This window comes from Neopsephotus bourkii, unplaced genomic scaffold, assembly GCF_033783945.1.
Source record: "Neopsephotus bourkii isolate Nb327-2 ecotype Australia unplaced genomic scaffold, CSIRO-AGI_Nbou_v1 NB_1132, whole genome shotgun sequence".
Classification (NCBI taxonomy): Eukaryota; Metazoa; Chordata; class Aves; order Psittaciformes; family Psittacidae; genus Neopsephotus; species Neopsephotus bourkii.
Genome location: NW_026901618.1, coordinates 374,313 through 392,415, shown reverse-complemented (window position 1 = coordinate 392,415; position 18,103 = coordinate 374,313). Strand labels below are relative to the sequence as shown.

At 39.0% G+C, this 18,103-nt stretch overlaps 1 long non-coding RNA gene across 2 annotated transcripts in view; it reads right to left on the bottom strand.

The window, feature by feature from the left end:
* LOC133217295 (uncharacterized) overlaps window positions 1-18,103 on the bottom strand; it is a 78,681-nt gene continuing 60,578 nt past the window's right edge. The window contains exons 5-6 of one of the 2 annotated variants that reach the window (XR_009726849.1): window positions 2,082-2,251; window positions 1-1,139 (exon numbers count right to left, since the gene is read on the bottom strand). This is a non-coding gene — a long non-coding RNA (uncharacterized LOC133217295). Of the gene's footprint in view, window positions 1,140-1,794; window positions 2,252-18,103 lie in introns of those variants that run through there. The other variant, XR_009726850.1, reaches the window with a different exon arrangement.

Below are 18,103 nucleotides of genomic sequence, written 5' to 3'. Positions count from 1 at the left end.
TAATGAATCTCATTACTCAGGTTTATGAAGTCGCTTGCTCATTCTGTAATTCAGAGGGATTAAATCACTCCTGCAAATTAAAAATGGGCAGTCAGAGCAGGGCTTCTGTTTGCTGTTTGCATCAGGCAGACAAAAGAGGGAGCAGGAGCAACAAGGAAACCACATTCAAGAATTTTAATAAATAAATGAGGATATTTCAAATCTCAGACTTTAATTTCATCTCAAGATCTTGTTGATTCCAAAGTAAAGGACTATCTAATCTTTATTCTTATGGTTTATAACATTACCAAAATCTTTTGACAGCCATATAATTCCTATTTGCCTGTTTCATTGTGTTTTAGATAGAGAAGCCTAGGGGAAAACAGCTAATAGAAGCAAGCTGTTTTCATCCTTATTATGTATCTGTACGTGATGATTTTTAATAAACAAAAAGATACTAAAAGTGCATATAGCTTTTTTTTCCTCAGTGTTTTTGATTTTTTCATTTGTTTTTGGAAATGGAGGAATCTTTATATTCTAAGCATAGAAAGGGGATCACAGGGAGGGATAGTGAAAAATTAGAGAATCAGATACTGCTCTACTGTGGTCACTGCAGCTAATGTGGGCACGTATGAGCTATCTTTAAACTACCAAGTTTGGATGTTGCTAAAGACGTAGCAAAAGTAACACAATGATCATCAAGGCAAGCTACACATTCTTCATCAAGGCTGGGGATTTGGCATGTGGCTCAAATGCTGCTGAAGTCAGAGTCCTGTCATGCACATGACTATAACAGATGATCGTATGTGCTGGCAGAACAGATCACAGATCAGTCCCTGGTTTATCTTGGAAGTTAGGAGATAAAATCCATGCATGAAGATTACCAAAGCTGAAGAAGCAATTCTTCAAAAAAAGCCTGGGCTTCGCTCATGAGCCAGCTGCATCAATTAGGTCTTTTTCTAAATCTTTTATAGAAACTTTTGAACCGGGCTTCACTAGATATTCCTGAGACAATAAACTCCGAAGAGCACAACAGTAGAGGTGACAAAGCAGAGAAGGGGTGAGCTCTCCACTTTCATGTTTTGTAATGACAGGAATCTTAAGAAAAACCTATATACCTGATTTTCCTCAAAAATGTAGCTTTCGTGGCTGTTTCCCACCTGAAAAAAAAAAATCTCCTATGATTTTCCCAAAAAAAAAGAAACTAGGAAATTTTTAGCAGACTAAGTATATGGCATCCTGAAATATCTTTGTGGCAAAAGCTGTATTTGTAATATTGGCAAGCCATAAGATAAAAGGCATGAGTATTATTTCTCAAACTAGGATTTATGTTCTTTGTAACTTGCAGCCACCAGAAGATAACTTGAGCTCAAGAACTGCATTCAAACAGGTCTAACACTCCATTCAATGCAGGGCATTGTGCAGTACCGTTTGGAAACAGATACAGATACCACAGAGTGTAAGTGGAATACATCTACATTGTCTTCCAGAGCATGTAACCATGTGAAGTAATGCATGAGCAAATGTAGAATTCTGCGTATAAACAATGTACACCAAGCATCATGAAACTGCTTTCAGGGAAAAAAGGGCTTCTTTTAGCCATCTTCGTATCTAATGTGACCTTGTGTATTTCACTGCAGTGAGCGCTATTTCTTGTATCTGTGCAAAGACCTGTCATGGCTAAAGTCTGAAATAAAATTGCTGTATGCAGGGACTGTAACAGTTGATGTCATGGCTGGAACACAGAAACTAGGCACAAGCAAGAAGCAAACTTCAAAGAACAAAGTCTTTTTTTAATGGTAACATGTTTCAAATAATGTAAATACTGGGTGTAGGTTAGACAGATGGTTTCAGTTAGGTGGTTTACTACTTCTCTGTCTTCAAAAAGAAATGAAGCAGCAACAGGGAGAGGACTAACTTCCTCAGGACAGTGTTAGCTATATGAAACCAGAAGGAACTTCTGGTCTATGTCAGCTCTCTCATTCTAGCAGAGGCAGAAATTAAGTATTTCAATGGCCCTTTTGTCTGTCTGTACACTGTTGGTTGAAAAGCACAGCTATGCCAAACACTGTTATTGTGATACCTGGAAGCAGTTTTAATACCTAGGTCCCCAAGAAGAAAGTAAAGCAACTGGTTGCTTCTAATGGACACGCATTCAACTGCAATTTGAGTCTGTCTCGATGCATCTGGTTTTTTGTACACCATCTCAGTAATGTCAGCAATTTTTCAGTATTTTCTTTTTTTTTTCAGTTTTATCTCCAGCAACTCTTTCCTAGTGAGAAAAAAAAGGTTAGTTTGTGACAAAGCATTTCTTCTGAGATCAAAGGATATAAACAAGAAATATAAGCACCTCTCAGGACAAGAATTATGCTAAGCAGCTCACTCTTCTTAGCATTCTCAATTCTTACGTAACTTTAAAAGTCCCTTTTGTTAGATTGAAGAAAACAGCTTGCATACGGATAATAAAGTGTACAGAAAGGCCAAGTCAAAGCCAGTGTGTTGCTTAAAGTTACCTAGCACAATCCTGAGAGAGTAAGGATCTGAAATCCCATCTCCTGCACCTGACATGGTGCCCTGCACATGGAGTGCATTTCACATTTGGAAGTTGAGAATAAGCCATGGTTTAAAATTTTTTACACAGCAAAAAGTGGAAGTCCCAGCCCCTAACTAGGATGAAAAAGGAGAAACGGCTATCCTTGCTGCTGAAACACTGTAATACCTGTTTCTGTTCTTAATGACTCAGAAGACCACTTCCTCCAAAGAAGACACCCATGAAAAGCACCAACTGTTTTTGTGGATAGAGCTGAGGCAAACCTAGGACAGAAGCTAAGGAAGAAGATAATAGAACATGAGATGTGGCACTTAATGAGCTAGCACAACCTTTACTCTGGAGTAGAGCTTTGATGTGGATACCTACAGATCTTTTGCAATATGATCAGTATATTCATAAAAAAAGAAACTAGTTTCCACTGTAGAAATGGCTACATGTAAACAGGTGAGAGAAGGAACTGTGAACAAGAATGCTTGTTGACCATTTTCAGACATATTTTCACTTTGACAAAGACATTCACAACTTAATAGCTGAACTGGAGTCTGAGCACTGCTATTTCTTTTGCCATCAAACACTTAAGGAGCACTATCAAATATTAGGACAGTGTGAATTGGTCTCTTGAAAACAGCAATTCGCACAGTATTCTTAAGTTTTTTTTAAGGGAAAAATATTAGAGAAAAGCTTTGTCAGTTGCAAACCAAAAGTTGCAACTAGGGTAAATGGTTCGAACCCCTGGGTCTTTCAGTTACGTAGGCTCATGAGCTGTGCTGGTAGACTTATGAGCCCTGCCGCTTTGGCAGAAAGAAGGATTCATTATTTCCAAGAATATTTTTATTTAATCATCCAGAAGTTATTTTCTCCTGAGACACCCCTCCATTCAAACTTTCAAGGCATTCTTTGCAAAGACGTCTTTTCTCTTGGGGTCTCTTTGGATTTCACAGGTAAAGAAATGAAGACTTTTGATTGCTCACTCAACCAGTTATAGTAGAGATGAGAACACTGCATAGTCCTCTGTACTTGACAACACAGAAGAATACAAAGACTTACTCTATAGGCATATCAGAAAGAATGAAGACAAATGAAGTCATAAAATACAAGGCCTGCCAAAGTGCAATGGAAAGAAATCAAAACGAACTTCCACCTTATTTCAGAAAAGAGCTATAGGGAATATCTGACAAGTACATAAACCTAAAATGTATAAATATACATACTAATAAAAATTAAATAAAGAAAAAATACATCATTTTAACATATTCTTTTAGTACCTACTTACATAAAGCAATACAGAATGGCACATTTAGGGATAAGGATGCCATTAAATTATATACTTCACAACCAACTGTGGTCCATGAAAACTACATTCCCTCCTGAATCCTAACTGTCTTCAAACATTTAATGTCAACAGCAACATAAACCCAAAATATGTAATTTTACATCATCTGTATTGCATCCTGTACATAAGCAACCCATTTCTAAAGGTTTGTTTTGACACATTTTTAGAATCAGTGTAGCATTTCAACCACATTAAAACTAACACAACCACTGAAACACATTCTTACCAACGGTATTTAGAAGTGTTAAATGAGTAGCTCAAATCACATATTGCCTTTTAAAATAGAGCTACTTATATGAATATAATTCTTCTTAATCGTGTAGACACTTGATTCATCTTCAAAAGTTAATCCGTAAAGTTTAGAACTCTTCACTGAAATTTCAATATACTACCCTAACATAAATTGACCCAGTGCAGCAAAATTAGGTATCTCAGATTACTTTTTAAGATGGCCCTTTGCTTTTTATTACAGTCTTTGGCCTCCAAAAGACAACACTGCTCTATTTTTGATCCTTCTCTGTAAATCCATTCACATGTTCTTTAAGCCTAGTCCCTTGTTAGTCAGTTCATTTACAGTGGCAGATTGGCAATAAGGGCTTTTGTACCATTTCGGAAGCTTTGGTTTCTTTTCATATATCAAACAATGGAAGTAATGGAAGTAATGGAAGTAATAATTGTGCCATTATTTTCCAAGCAGAAACCTCTGTTGATAGAAAATGGGATTTTGTTTTTGCTTAACAATTTTAGTCCTGAGTATCTTTTACACTTACTGCTCCCATTTTCTCAGAAGCTAGCTTTAAGAACTGGTGTAGTAAGGGGACTTCAAGTACCCCAAAGAGTGCTCCCTTTTCTTTTTCCTTTCCAAAGAAAATGGAAGTTGCTAGGAAGAAATATATGTCTGACACAGTACAGAATCATTAGAAAAAGCTAATATTTTTAATTTTGTTACTCTGAGGCTTTTTTCCAGGATTCTAATTCTCACAAGAATGAAAGTCAGACACTAATTAGTTTTATAATAGTGCAAGCTATCAAAAATTGATAGAGTTAATTAGAATTTCTCCCTTACCAGTCTAAAAAGAAATCAATAAGAAGGTTAAGCAAAATGGTAAATAACAGGACTGTATTCAGGGAGGTTCCAGAATCTACTCAGCACTGAAAGTAATACAGAACTTTTGGCATAATAAGGTATTATAAACCCAATCTTTCCCAGCTGTTGGGAACTATACATGAGACTTTCAGAAGTTTGCAACTCAGAGTTAAGTTTGTCTGTCTGAAAACTACCTGGTGATCTGTGTGCTGAAGTGACAGTTTCTGCCCAGGGACAACATAACTACTAATGGGCTCTTTCACAGCCCCCTCTTTGCTGTGCCTTGCTGCAGAATAATATGTACAAACTCTTGGTGTAAAGAATGGACTGAAGCTTTCGCTTGATTTCTCTTTTACAATGGCTGCACATCTGCTTTCTTCTGTTCTGTTTAAAGGCTAGAGGCATATAGCCCTTAGTAGCCTTGAAAGCCATTAGTGTAATTTTAAGACACTTCGTCTAGGATAAAGAGTCTAAAAGTTAAACTAATTTGACAGTAGTCCCACCTGGAGGGGGTTAATTTATAAAAATGCATAGGAAAGGCCAGGTTTTCTATCTGGTCCTTACTGTTCTAGGTAACAACAGTGAAAAAGAAAACACATATGGTAGCAACATAGGAAAGCAAATCAGCAAGACTCCTGTGCTAGTGTATAATGAGCCCTTTCTCCTTCGTGCTGCAGCAACGTCTAACAGGGAAATAAATACACACAAAAAAAACCAAACAGCTTATTTTCAGATTTTAATTTTTTTTACAAGATTTCACAAGATCTCTGTAATGGTGGGTTGAATGGTCAGCGTAAGATCGGTCTGAAAGTCTGTGTCCAGACAATTTCTAGTGTGGCTCACTATCACTATATCCATAATTGATACTAACAGAGAACCTCATTAGCTGTCTCCAAAGATAGAGGCCAATGAGAAAACTGAATGGACATGGGGGATAAACAGCTGTCCAAATAATGATGCATCTTGCTCAGGCATCAGGTGTTAAGCTGGTCACCAGGTCTGGGGACAAGAATTTTATTCAGAGCAGACTGACAAGGAAGTCTTTTAAGGTTTTGGTCTTTATCAATAGCATGAGGGATTTTCACTTTGTAGGACCTTCTAGACTTCTTTAGGGGACAAATTCTTCTGATCCTTTAGAGTCTGAACACACTGGTAATGCCTCAGTCTCTTCTACTCTTTTCCTTGTGGTGTGGTTTCTTTTGTGGTTCTTGCTTTTGTATTACGGACTTTAATGTTATTACAAGCTTAGAGGAAGTGCTCTGTGGCTCCTGGGATACACAGAAAGTAGCCTTTCTGTTAACTTACCTGTACAAAACATGTGCCAGTGGTCTGCCTGCTGATTCAGAGGTCTAAATTTGATGTTGGAGGTGATGTCTTCAAGATGCCTATTCCATCTAGATGGCCCTTCCAGTTTATGCATTAGTCAGCTTAATGAGCAGCTCCCATGCTCCAAATCTGCTCTGTCCAGCCAGTGAAAAAAAAACTAGGTAGTCTCCAGAGCCATCAATACAACATAAGCTTAATATTGCTGTTAAAATAAACAATGCAAGAAGAGATTTCTCAGTCTGACTGCAGCTGCTGCTGCTTCCACCATCTTCTTTTTCTCTCCAGGGAATCAAACTTCACACTGCAGATGTTTTCACAGTACATCCTCCTGCCCGGCTGCCTGATATATTAACAACAGCCTCAAAACAACACAGGTTTTCCATCTACCTCGTTCTCTAGCTGATTGTAATCGTTGGTCCTTGCAGATTTTAGCCATTTCACTCCTGAAATTTGTCATCTTATTTTAGACATTTTTTTCACCTAAAGCTACCTACTGTCATTGCCACATACACAATTCCAGAGCAAATAGTAAAGAGCAGTGCTGGGGACAAATAGTGTAAACAATATGTTACTTAGACCATGCCCTAAACTAGTTCAGGAATTACGAAGAGAAATGCTGTCCCCATATGAGTTAAGATAGTAATCCAATGTAATGGATTACTATTAGCTGTAATAGAGACAGATTTTTCAGCCGTGGTTACTAAAGCTCTGAGTAAAGCACTGTATACTGAAAGCTCCCTCTATGGCTACTGCCAGAGGATCTGAATCCATCAGAGAGGTATTTGGATGGAAATATGGAGGCAAAAGTAGATGCATATTTATACATATGCTCATACACCCCCTCCTTCATCCATTCTCCTTCTCCAATTCATCAATATACCTGACCCACTTTCTAAATCTCTGTTGTTGCAGATGTTGCTGATGTAAAGCATGTTTCAGCTCATTGGGAAGATACAGTCATCAGAAAAATAATGCAGTGTAGCAGTGTCTTCTTCTGTCAGAAGCAGCTGGAATTACTGCTTACTTGGTCACCCCAAGGCATTTATAATTGGGGGGCAGGAGATGCGTGTGCCAAGATAAGCTGTAAAAGACACGTTTTATGCCAAAAGCAGGTTGGGGATGTCTTTTTAAGTACAGCAAATGGTTGCATTTATACCTTAATGAAGGTGATTTTCTTTGATTTCATTTTTGTGGTTTGCATAGAAGCATTTGATCTGGTGTAATAAAGATTCAAGCAACATACATTTTTGATGGTGCAGTACCAAAACCTGCTTTTTCTATCTGCAACATATTCATAATTCCATGACAAAGGAAAAGATCTCCACAACTACTCACATTTCTGAGCATTCAGATATGAATCTGAGGATTTAACTTGACAATGAAGTAACATTAGTTTAGCCAAAATCATGATTTTTCAATTAATTTAAAGACATTTAAAATTTAAGTTAATATAAGCATGAAATGTGTTAGTTTAAACCCTGCTCACCAAGTTTAAAATGAAATCACATTATCTCCCAGTGCACCTGATAGTTTGCTATAAGCATGAAATGTGTTAGTTTAAACCATGTTTGCCAAGTTTAAAACAAAATTGCATTATCTCTCAGTGCACCTGATAGTTTGGTCTACCAAACTTCCACTTGGTATACCATACTTTCATTAAGATAAATGGGAATGAATGGGAATGGCAGAGGCAAAGGTACACATTTCTCTTTGCCAGGTTTCCTGGCAGCAATAGTAACTTCTGGCAGAAGAAGAGTAGAAAACAGCAAGGAGACTGTAAGACCTTAAACCAGTTCAGCTGTTTTCTAAGCAACTCACTTAGCCTGAACTGCAAACACAAAGTTCTAGTGGCTCCACCAAGTGGGTGATAAATTGTTATCACTTGTCACATTCTCTTGTTTGGCCATAGTCTGAGTAGAGCTATCTGTGATGAAATGGAATTATCAGTCTAGCTCCAGATGAAGAAGGATTGTGGGCAAGGCTGCCTCTCTCTGCCTTTTCAGCTCTACTACTTCCTGCATCCAGCTCAAGTTCATCACCAGAACTGTGTTTTGCAGTTTCCCAGTGGGGCACCCTCCTGTCCTCTTCCCTTCTCTGAGACAGGCTCAGTAGAGCAATTCGTCAGTCTCTGAACCAGCCTCTCCTTTGTCAGAAGGAATTATTACTTGCTAGTTATTACTATTTATTACCTACTACTAAGCTGTACATGCTGTGTGTATGGATGGAGAGTAGAGGAGGGAGCTTTGTTTTCTGGATGAGGAGGTCATGTCAAAGCCAAACCCCTTTGCAGGACTATCTCCGTGCATTGACAACACTTTGGCCATTCATGTGAACAGTTCAGCTGGGAAATGAAAGTGTAGCAGAAGTCTTCAATACAGCACACTGTAGACCACTGGCTCTCAACCCTGTTAGTATAGGCCTCACTTCAGTGAATACTTTTGCACCTTTGCAGCTGATCATAACCAGTGGCTCTTTGGTAGTACCCCAGAGGTCTGTGTGTTGAGTTTCATTACATAATACAGAAACACCCTCCAGTGCCTCTACACCTCATTCAGACAAGTCCTTCTACAAAAATCAAGCAGCAGAATTGGGGCCAAAGACAACCTACAGACAAAGCTGTACCATAATAAGGTCTTTCTTCGTATCTCTTCCTGGACAACACAAAACGATCAAATATTACTAAAGAAACACCAACCCACATATTTCAATGATATTACCAACTTCATTGTTTATCAGAAAACATTTTAACTGGAATTTTTCAGCAAAAAATATTACCTGGAGTTCCCAGATGCCTTTACATTTAACTCAAGTGAATGGACAGTCATTACTGTTATGAAAAAAGTAAATTAAGATAACAGTTTCAACACAGGGGAAGAAAACACTGATTCATTTTGAAACAATTTTCAAATCAGAGACCTATGAAAACAGTACTGTCTTGTCAAGACTTAAGTAAATGAACTAGATAAAAATCACCTACAGAATGCTAATTAGGCCTGTGCTTCTCTGTCCATCCCTGACATGCCAGTGTTGAACTTCCACTTTTTCCCTCTGCAACTGAAAGTGAAATTTCTGACATTTGTTGCTGGGCTGCACTGACCATTAAACCAATAGTTGAGGTTACAGGAGATATGTTTGTTAGGTCATCTTACAATTGAGCTGGAAAACCTCCTTTTTTAGGAATGAAAAGGAAGGATTTTACTGAAGCACAGAATTATAGCTATATAGAATCACAATAATCATCATTACAGTATGTTATAATGGAACTTAAAATGTTCATGAAGTTAATGAACTTCATGAAGTTCAATCTTAATAACTGTGTATCGTAAACTAACCAGGGCTAGGTACTAACCTGAGTTCTGGACTATTTAGGTCTTAACATGCCCCCAGACCAGTTCTTACCTCTGCCAGCTCTCACTCTCTCATGTCCTGCCTGGGCTCAGTTTTGGGGTGGAACAGCATTGGCATGTCGTTATTAAGTCATTTGGGCTCAGTCATCATGTTTGAAGAAAGAAAGAGAATTTAACTACGTGAACATGAGCTAGGCTGCACTACCAGACTTTCTGGCCCATTTTATCTAGTGTTAGAAACACTGCCCCTACACAATATTTACAGTACTGTGCAGCAGAGTCCTGTCTTAAGGGCAAATTGCCACACTAATTGCCACCTGCAGAACCGTCTAGATGGCTTTTTATTGAACCCATTGGTAGTCAGAAAGGGAAACCAACCTTGAATGAGTCTTAGGCTTCACAGTACACTTTTAGATGTACTTATGTACCAGCTGTACTTATCTAAAGCTCTGATCTCACTCTGAGCTCACTGAAGCAATTTTAATAATTTAATAATTCATATGTGGTCAAAAGGAGTTATTTTTTCTAATGTCCTCTGAAAAAGAATAGGTATATATTCAGTGTGATAACATATATTCAGAATATATATATATTCAGTGTGATAGTATATATTCAGTGTGACTCCTCATTAGGGACTGTAGTGATAGGAAAAGGGGTAACAGGTTAAAACTTAAACAGGGGAAGCTTAGATTAGGTATAAGGAAGAAATTTTTTACTGTTAGGGTGGTGAGGCACTGGAATGGGTTGTCCAGGGAAGCTGTGAATGCTCCATCCCTGGCTGTGTTCAAGGACAGGTTGGACAGAGCCTTGGGTGGCATGGTTTAGTGTGAGGTGTCCCTGCCCATGGCAGGGGAGTTGGAACTAGATGATCTTAGGGTCCTTTCCAACCTTAACTATTCTATGATTCTATAAAACTAGAACATTTTCCAACAGTGAAAGTCATTTCACACTGCTCAGGAAATTTGTGTAACTTTTACTGAAAGAGTTCAGATCATCACAGCTTAGAAAACAAAATCACGATTTTTTTTCTAAAAGGTAATGTTATATAAATGTTATATTTTGGAGTCACTAGTGATCTCATGTGAACTTTTTCTGTAATGTTTAATCTGACAAGGACATTTTCAGCTCCAGAAATCTATACCCAAGTGCATATACATTAAAACATTCATATGTGAATATTCATTAAAACAACAGTAAGACAGTTTCTAACTATTATGGATCGATTCCTTTTCAGGGGATGTTGTCTGTATTGAAATTTTTTGTAATGTTACTACTAATTCAAGACATTTTGAATTAGTTTAACTTCATCAAGTAGATGAGATGCTCTGAAGTGGGCAAACTGTAAAGTTGAATGATATATTAAATTGAAGCCAAGTGAAAAACAGGGTGGTAAGGTTGGCACTTGGAAAAGGAAATGGAAAAAAATAAATTAGAATATCAAGAAATCCCATTCCCTGAAGCATCAGTGACCTTTGTGGATCACAGCTAGATCAGCATCCTTGCAAAACTAGAGGGCAAAGGATGGGAAAAGTTTCAGAATTCTCCCAGACAGCTGAAATGAAGACAGGTCTCAGGAAAGAACATAACACTGCAAAGGCTAAAGGCCAAAGGAAGCAAGCAGAGGGCCAAGATCAGGTCTCTCTGCCAAGAATCCAAAAGAGCAAATTCCAAGTCCCAGAAATATTAGACAGGAATCCTTAAACAGAGACACCAGTCCAGAGCATATAAGGACGTAGCACCCATTGGGTATGTGCACACAGATGGAAAGGCCAAGACTGTGAAGTTCAGAATCAAATTCCCAGAATTCAGTGCTTAGGGTATCAGTGCTCAGGCATAATGGGAAAGAGACATAGTCATGAATCAAAGAGCCTGGATTTAATTTCTGGTAGCTAACTGGAGGAACTTGAGGTCCCAGCACTACGTCTCTGCACCTGAAAAAAAAATTATTTTTTTTGAAAGTGCATATGTCAGATATATCTTCAAGAGGGAAATAAAAACTATATTCTCTATAACACTGACCATCAACAGGGCTCTGCACAGGGGACACTTGTAATTTTCTCAAATTCTGTGATTTATACAACCAAAGAACCTGTTTTCTGTGCATTGTGTTTTCAGACTCTTAGCATAGGAAACATTCAATATCAGAGTCACTTCTGGCTATGAGGGAAGGTGTTCGTATAGCCTTCACTGAAGGAGATTGGTTTGGTTTGGTTTAGGTTTTCTGTAGTATTTGCAAGCTGCTTCTTTCCTGTTATTCAAATCCCAGCACCTTCTTTGCGTGACAGGGGAATGGATCTAGTAATCCTGTGACAGGGAGGGGTCTTGGCAAAAGGCTCCTGCTGAGAAAGTTCTGAAAGTCTCTTTTGAATACCAGATCTCATGAGAGGGCACATCTATGCTTCATGGTAGCACCATGGCCTTCCCCCTTCACCAACCCGTGTACTAGGTGCCTCTGCAGGCAGATTGCAGATCACATTGCTCATGCACATCCTCCATCATCAGGTTTCACAATGCAGGAGAAAGGGGAGGGTGATATATAGTGGATGGCTAAGACAAAAGACAGTCAGGTGAGGAAATGAGATATGACGACATGGCAGGAGCCTTTAGCAGTCATTAGATTTGACAGGTTTGTGATTTCCTTAATCTAAAATTGAAAGAGCACATTATCCTTTTAGGAGGAAAGGAGCTTGGGGCTCTTAACCTTAATGAAAATGATCCTAGCAACATCCTAAAAATAATCCTAATAATAATCCACAATAGCTGAAGGGTCAAAGAAGGATTGCTGTTAGGTTTAGCTGAGGAAATTCACTTACAGTCCTAATTAATGATATCCAATCACCTTAAACACTGTTCTTTGGGCTCTCTTGAGCACATCTGAGAAGGTGTTCACTGGACCTCTTCATCCTAAACTGCAAGGAAAGAATTAAAGATAGTCACCACAGAGCTAAACATGCAAGCACCAACATAATGAGTCAGCCTGAGCTGCCTAAACGTGATTGTACTCCTCATGTATTTGCAGCTGTGAATACTGTGAGGACTAGTTCTTAGTTTCTCAGAACACTTGCTAAGCAGGAGACATTTTCAATGAAGTAGACAAATAGGGCAAAACAGGACAAGAGGATTCCTTGATGGAAAATGTCTGATCAGATTTCTCCAGTATCAAAAGCACTATACAAACAGATCTTTCCATATTCATCTTGTAAATAATTTACAGTAAATTAGCATATACTTAAAATCTCCTACACATAGATGGACTAGAAAACTTCCACGAAGCATTCAAGAGGGCAAGCGCATATTAGATGCAAGAGACCAGGGGTCAAGAGGAGGGGCTGCAGCCAGTACAGACAGAAGGTTCTAATAACCAATTCACACTGACATTGATTGAAGCTTCAGCTATCAACAGAGAGCAGCATGAAGCCACCATTCAGTGGAATTTGCTTTCTGATGTTCAACTAAGAAAGGAGGCAGCTGACAGGACTGAAATGGATACTGACACTGTTAAGGAACCAACTTTATTCTCCCACTGGTGCTATAAATATTCCTTTGGTTTAACTGGTTTCCAGCAGTAGTGCACAGACATGTCAGGAGAGAGATACAGCCTTTTTTAGCAGGATTCCAAAACTGTGGTCTCAGTGGCTCTCTTTTAGGGGGGCATGTAGTTGCCAATCTAGACTGGAAAATTAGGTTTTTAAATGGCCTCCTTTGAAGCTTCACGCTCGTAGGTCGTACATCTTGACAAGCAGAAAAGAGTTATGGTATTTACCAATGTGCAAAAATGCATGGTTCCCTAGATATATGGATACCAACATTTTTGCTTTATAGTGTATTGACAGAAAGTAAAAAATATTACCAAGTGCTCAGATAGCTTTTGCACTGTGAAATGCACTGTGGTTTGTTCTGCTTTCTTGTGCATAGTAGGCTAACAGCTCCCCAGGCAAAGCACAGAGATGTTTGGTGATGCATGTGACATTCTCACCTACCTTGTACATACATTGTGCAGAGTCTGCTACAACTAGATAATTCAAGATTATAGTAAAGGTCATGTAAATTTCTGTAGTGACAAGTTCAAAAATAAAGCTTACAAGAACAAAGAGAAGTCAAATCCAAGCCTTCTGGCCCACAGCAAAATGGGTTACAATATCCAAAGCAGTGTGCAGGGGCTGGAACTATCTGAGGAAGTGCTGCTGGATTTCTAAACAACTTCACTATATCATCAAAACTTGCATATGAAAGCATCTCATAAAAAGCATACGTCTCAATGCAATCCAACACCTTTTCAAGCACTGCACTGTTACAGCCTGGAGTCCTACTAATTAAGTCCTGCAGGTGAAAAAGAATTCCCTGCAGAAATCAGTCAGATTTTCTAAACTTTCCTCTAACTAGTTTTTTCTGTGCAACTTGTACAGCCGGCATCAAACATAAATTACTGTGGTTTTCTTGGCATGAGGTTGCAATGGCAGAAAGCCATGTTGTTCAACTGTTAAAGCTACTAAGTACCAGATACACAGAAAGGATAGGCCAGCTACATTTCACTTGTCTCTCTATTTACCACCCAACCCTGAAGCTAAAACACATTAAATTGCTGGCTGCCACCTTCCCCTGTTAGCACATAAATCCTCAAGTCCCTCAAGGGACTCGTATAAACGCAAGTGTTCCCCAAATATCTATTCTGGCTATGCACACAGTTACTAGCATCACTTTGCAATCAAGTGCCAAGCTCTGCTGGGTCCATGGGTTGGTGTTCCAGTGGAGAGGTGATCCAGATGGTAGTGTCTCAGCATGTCTAAAGGAAGAGTGCTTGTTACTCCTGCCATCTGAAGGACACCTAACCAGTGAACTACTGCTCCCCCTTTTTTACCACAGTCTGGTGGTAAATTCAGAAATGAAGCAGCAGAAAGCACACATTCAAACTCATCTTCTGCTTGATGGGATTCAGCTGGTCTTTCCAAAAAACTACTCTTATCACAAGTGTTTGGCTATTTTATAGGGCAGGAGTCCTCTCCCTCTCTCTGGCTGAGTTTGCTTCACTTTGCATAAAAATTAAAAGCTCATTCAGTGAAGGAAAGTAACCTGACTCTGTCAGTGGTCAGGATTCTCCCCAGAAAGTTTGCAGTCCCAGATCAATAAAAGTTGGCTACAGATTTTGCAATGAGAAGTTACAATAAACAGTGCAATCAACATTGGGGAAAGGATGATTCCCATGGGGGAATCACTAAATACAAAGCATACGCCCCAGATCTGTAATTACTTCCCAAAAAAAAAGAAAAAAAAAAAAAAGATGGGGTATAAAAGTAGTACTGTCTCTTATCCTCAGATCAGGGTAGTTTCATCACGGGAGACAGGTTAACAAATTGCCTACAAGCACTATAGTCTCTATAGGGAGATAGAGCAGAACAAAGTGCCTCAGTATCTTTGTGTGCTAGTTCTAGTCTTTGAGCTGTTGTGCTGCTGCATCATTCTTTAAGCAAAAAGAACCAACACAAATTCAGACTTAAGGAAAATGCATACTGCAAGCTGAAGGGTGGCTAAAACATAACAAATCTCACACTCTTACAGTATACTGATTTGTATTTTAGCACTTGTACCCTTATAGGCACCTGGAACCTCTAAGCTTGGTTAGCTCGCCATCCAGCAACCTTTTTGAAGGTGAAAAGGGTACCTGAAGAGTCACTGAGCTGTTTAGACAACCATCTTCTGCTTGTTTTCTTTCGCAGAGAGAAACCTCTGAGTCATCAACATCATTACTGCCTCCTTTTTGCTTACCTAGACTCATTAAAAGGATTAGATCAATCAGCAAGGGGCAACAATTTAACCAGTGCATACTTTACAAATAAAGCTTCAGCAATTTCTTCCACCTCCTCTGAAGTTTCTGACACATGAAGAAACACTGCGGTTTGATCTTCCCTACCTAGGACCTCTGTTCTTGAAGAGGCATTATTTATTATTTGCTGTCTCAAATACAAAATCTCTACATGTTTAATCTTTCCCATCAGCCTAACATCTCTAGCTATAGTAAGTCTAAGATTCTTACCACTGTATTGGCTAAGCAACTGCCCCGGATGTAGCAGAGAACTTTAATGCTCCTTAAATCCCCTTACAGCCAGAGAAGATAATTCAACTGAGTGGCAATTAAAATAACTATGAAGCATTGAAGTTGTTTTCGGGGACTGTTGCACACAAGTCTATAGAAAAATTCAGGATGAGTCACACTAAGAAAGAAATTATTGTCAAAATATGTCTCTTTTCAAAATAAAATAAAGTGGCTGAGATTAATGATCTAAAGATCACAAAATGTATATATGCTTACACAGAAATAAGCTGCAAACATCTCTGAAATCCAATGAAAGTCATTTTTAAAAGCTGTCATATAGTACAGAGTAACATTAGCAGGCACAAGAGTCTACTTTTCTCATGCAGCTGAAGCATAGATTTGGCCAGGCATCATTAAAGGTGAGGCCCATTCCACCTCAAAAATAAAACTAATGCAATGGCTATGGGCAGCGACAACCATTCCATTGAGTAGAGAATTTAGCCTAGTTCTCTTTCCTACCCTGCTAGTGCACTGTTTGATGCTGACCTGGAAAGTGGAGTACCACCTATTGCCTTAAAAAACACTTCTTCATTTCAAGTGAAAACTTTTTCCTTGCTAGTTTGCTATAGAAGCAGGCAGCCTCCCTGGACTGCCAATCTACCTATAAGCAGCTTGTAAGTCTGATGTGATTCCGGTGTTTTGTAGTCAAGGATAGCAGTAAAAAATTCTTTGTCTGTGGATTTGACTAAGCTAATACTAGCTTCTCTCGAGTGAATTCTGAAGACCTATTCCTTTCATCTCCATGGGATTTCTGCCAGAGAAGTATCAAGGCATAAGGATGAAGCTCTCAGGATTTCTGCTCTTCTAAACAGCATCTTAAAATTCTACAGCTATTGTTCAAGGAAAACGAATGAATAAGATTTGGCACAAAGTAACAGGGCAGGCTTTAGATCTTCTGTTTATTGCATTTCATTTAGTGAACTTCCTTGCATGGGATTTAAAATATGGCTTTCTACAGCAGCAGCAAATATTTTGATTTCTAATTAAAAAAATCATGTTGATTATTCAGGCCAATGGATCCACAACAACCGTGACATTACTTGTGACAAGTGATGGGAACACTGGATATTTTTCTCCAGAGATAGTAAATAGGAAGACAGCTAAAAAATGGAGGCAGCACTGGAAGAGATTAATGAGAAACTAAATGGTTTACAAGTACCATGTCCTCATTTGACTGGGAATTAGATAAATTAACGAAAAAAATCAGTACTCTAATGAAGCTGAAAGCTTCACAAACACATCAGAAATGGACTTGGAGACAAAGGGAGGAAGAGAGACCAGGGAGAAAGAAAGCAAAGAAAGAAATGACAGCCTACATTTAAAATGTGCTTAGCAACCCAATAGAACTGGTAACAATTCAAGCAGAAGCCCTTAATGCTTCCTGAGGGTGTCAGGCAGGGAAGGAGAAGCTGGTATACAGTTTGATGGCTTGGCTTGGCTAGTGAAGATTTGGGAAGGGCTTTAACCACGCTTACTACAAGCACGATGACCAAGGGCATGTGGGATATGCAAATCTGGTTGGAAAAAAAGGGTGCTTAGGCAATCAGGAAATGTCCCAACCAGGACTGTCATCTCCTGAGCGATCTTGAGCTACTCATGTGCTGGTCCGCCCGCATGCAAGGTTGGATCTGCAGCTACCCATGCACCTTGTCACCTACCGTTTCGACCCTCACTCATCCATGCAGACAAGTGAGAGTGAGCCCTTCCAGCCTGTGCAGTGGATTTTTTAGGTGCAGCGCAGCTTGTGCGAAACCTCTGCACATCCTTTAAACCTGAGGTTTAACTGCCATGGCCTAGTTAGCTAGGACGGTGACAGCAAAGCTGATACAACTATTAAAAAGAGTTTGTCCTGTATGTGGAGAAGTCTTGTAAGACAACTGGGACATGCTACCCAGAATGCTAGAAGCAGTTTAATTTTAAACATAATAGGCTGCCTGGACAGAGGAGAGTTGTAAATGCTGAAGGCAGAGAGAAAATGAGCCTATTTTAAGGAACATACTTTTGGGGATCTTCCAGGATACATTCCTCTAAATACAAAAAAAAAGCAGAAGCCATGTAATTTTTCCTGCTTCAGCAAATTTCCATAGCCACAAGATGAAAAGTATTGATTCTTCACCAGAGATAAAGTTCTGTATAAAAAGGAACACTTCTTGGGAACCTGAAAAATGTTACTGTGTAGCAGGATTTTAACAAAGGAAATAGCATACTTGGTTTTCAATAATTATCATCACTAGATTCATTTCTCAGGCAGTGAACTCTCTCTTCTTCTTGCCATAGCCAGAAAGGGGCTACAGCTGCAATGGAGGATGACCAGACATTTACATATTAATGGTTCTCCCTCCAGCCTCTTGTTTTAAAGGCAGCATTTTCACTGAACCTGAGCGGAGTC